The 2,693-nt window shown below is 34.0% G+C and overlaps 1 long non-coding RNA gene across 1 annotated transcript; it reads right to left on the bottom strand.

The window, feature by feature from the left end:
- Positions 1-905: 905 nt before the first annotated feature.
- Positions 906-2,100, bottom strand: LOC107046356. The gene is made up of 3 exons (XR_001461545.1): positions 2,064-2,100; positions 1,474-1,691; positions 906-1,032 (listed from the first exon to the last, which is right to left on the bottom strand). It is a non-coding gene; the product is annotated as an uncharacterized LOC107046356 (long non-coding RNA).
- Positions 2,101-2,693: the final 593 nt, after the last annotated feature.

The raw sequence follows: 2,693 nt of genomic DNA, 5'->3' as shown, positions 1-2,693 counted from the left end.
AATTAGTGGAATCGGAAAATGTTTTTTTTTTACAATTTTCTGAGGAATTTTCTAGGGACATGTCGGGGAAAAATCCATCCAACCGGGCCTTAAATAGAAAAACTTAGCGATTCCGTTAGACAATTCTATTGGTTTTCTGTAGAAATTCCATTAGTTTTTGGCCGTTTCTTTTAAAATGTTCAATTGAAAATATCCTATAGAAAGTCAATATGATTCGATTTTTCTATACAACTTATTCTATTGAAATATTTTCTATTGAAATTTCTTCGGCTCAAATTTTCCAAGTTTTTTTATTTGATTTTCTTGAAAGGAAGAAAAGAAAAATTGAATGAAGAAAACTTCAATTAAGAAATTTCGAGAAAATTCAATAGAAAATATTTCAATAGAATAAGTTGTGTAGAAAAATCGAATTCTATTGAATTTTTCTATCCAATATTTCTACAAACGGGATCATAAAGGGTGGGTGGGATTGGCAATTTTCCTGGCTTCATTATGAATTCTGATTTGAGGTTCTCACTATTGAAGTTCTTGAGAGGATCTAAATTCTATGGACATTTTGGGGAATCGAATTAAACTTCTTGACATTTTTTTTTTAATTCTGAGGGCAAGGGGTGGGGGTTGATCATGTCAGGGAATCCATACGGGAGTTCCTGATTCAGAAAGAAGCTGGTGATGTGTCGGAGCATTCTTTATCGAGATAATCAGCGAAACCGAATCTTGGACAGAAATGTGATTTTGTGGGGTTTTTCGTGGAATCTTGTGGCAAAACGGGTTCATAAAGGGTGGGTGGGGTTAGAGATTTTCCTAGCTTCATTATGAATTCTGATTTGAGGTTTTGACTATTGTAGTTCTCAAGATAATCGAAATTCTACGGCCGTTTTGGGGAATTGAGTTAGACATTTGAAATTTCCAGAAAATTTTATTTAATATTTTTCTGACCCACTTAGCCCAGATCATTCATTTTGGTAGTTCATTCAATTCACCCCTGAATTTTGTGAAAATGCTTAGTCTGTCAGATGTTTCGCCCGATATCTGCAACAAAAATTTGCAAAGATCAATATCTTTCTCTGCAAATGGAAGAAACTTGCAGAATTCATTTAATTACAGATAAAAGCCTTTGTCAGTTACTTTACACTCTAACAAAAATAAACAAACTGTTCAATAGCCAAAGTGGTTTGGGAAATACTATAAAAAGAAAATAGAAAGTGTTTCTGATAGAATCTGTCTAAATTAAAAGTTTCAAATATTATTATTCTTTTATTCTCACGTTCAATCAATAAAAAAAAATTGAGGAAAGTTTTCTAAAGAAAATTTTGCCAGCAGATTTTGTTTCTAATAAAATGATTTTAGGAATTGATGTGAAAAGACCTGTTATGTAGTTGATAAAATATTCATAAGAAATCTTTCTCTTTTCACTTTGCCCTTTAAAATCATTCGTTACTAAAATAATTGAAGACTTGCCAAGACGAATACCTTGATTTCTCTTAGCTATAAGCACCATGAAGGTGAATATCATAAATATATTCAGGTGAATTATTCAATTCTTTCTCGCATCCAATGGCTTCTGATTATTTAGTTTGTTTGTTGATTCAATTCACTATAGAGCATCTGATCGAAATTGTCAGTTTCTTCTCGATGTTTCGCTCCCATATGTGCAATGTAAATTGACAAGAATGGATATTTTAAGAATTCTGCNAATATTTTAAGAATTCTGCTTAAAAAAAACGTTATCAGTTACTTTACATTCAAATGAAATAAACAAACCCTTTAACAAAAAAAAAATCGTTCAGAAAATTTCATGAACAGCAAATAGAAGTTATTTCTGATAGTCTGTCTGAATCAAAAGTTTCAAATATTATTATCTTTTTATTTTCATATTGCATCAATAACAAAATTGAGAAAAGTTTTCATTCAACAATGATATTGTCAATAGATTATGGAATGCGTAATTTTCGGAGTTTATGTTAAGAGACTTCTGTATAGTTGAGAAAATCTATGGCAATCTGTCTTTTGACAATTTCCCTCTCCAGAATAACTCATTCTCAAAATGATTGAATATTTACCGAGACGAAGAAAATACAAAATACTCCAATACTTGCCAATTCATCAGCACCGTCAGTGATAATTAAATACATATATTTTTCTAAATTATGCAATTTTTTTCCTAAACCCACTGTGCTCCGGATATTTACTTTGTTTTTGTTATTGTGGAGGTTTGAGTTGCCGTTGCCGGCATTGAAAATCCGTCCAAATTCCCCCACTCTACCCAATCACTGGAGCACGAACTAAAACCATCGAGGTACGAACCGCTCGTTCGTTTCGGTCAGGGTTGGGCAGTATAATACCCAAAGAGGATTGACTAAAGTAGAGGCTCAGATCTCGGGGTTGGACTGACCCCAAGCCAAAAGTAGTTCGACCCCAACGGAGGGATGCCGCCACGGTCGAATCTGACGGCTGGGCGAACTGCCTGTGCGGGTAACTCGGTAGTAGCAGTCCCGCTGTCACAGGGATAGTTTCGGAGCGTAATTTATGCTCTCTTCGTCCTCAACATGTTCTTAATATTTTGCAGGTGATTCATTTGCTGGCTAATTAATATTAAGGAATGAAACCCAGACGGTGTGATGGAGAATTAAATTCCCCATCAATCGATCCCCGTTGCATCCCTTAATCTCTGTAACAAAAAAATACAAACT

This window comes from Diachasma alloeum, unplaced genomic scaffold (genome assembly GCF_001412515.2).
Source record: "Diachasma alloeum isolate Michigan unplaced genomic scaffold, Dall2.0 Dall_scaffold_01328, whole genome shotgun sequence".
NCBI lineage: Eukaryota > Metazoa > Arthropoda > Insecta > Hymenoptera > Braconidae > Diachasma > Diachasma alloeum.
The sequence above is the reverse complement of the archived record's forward strand: the minus strand, read 5'-3'. Positions and strand labels throughout refer to the sequence as shown.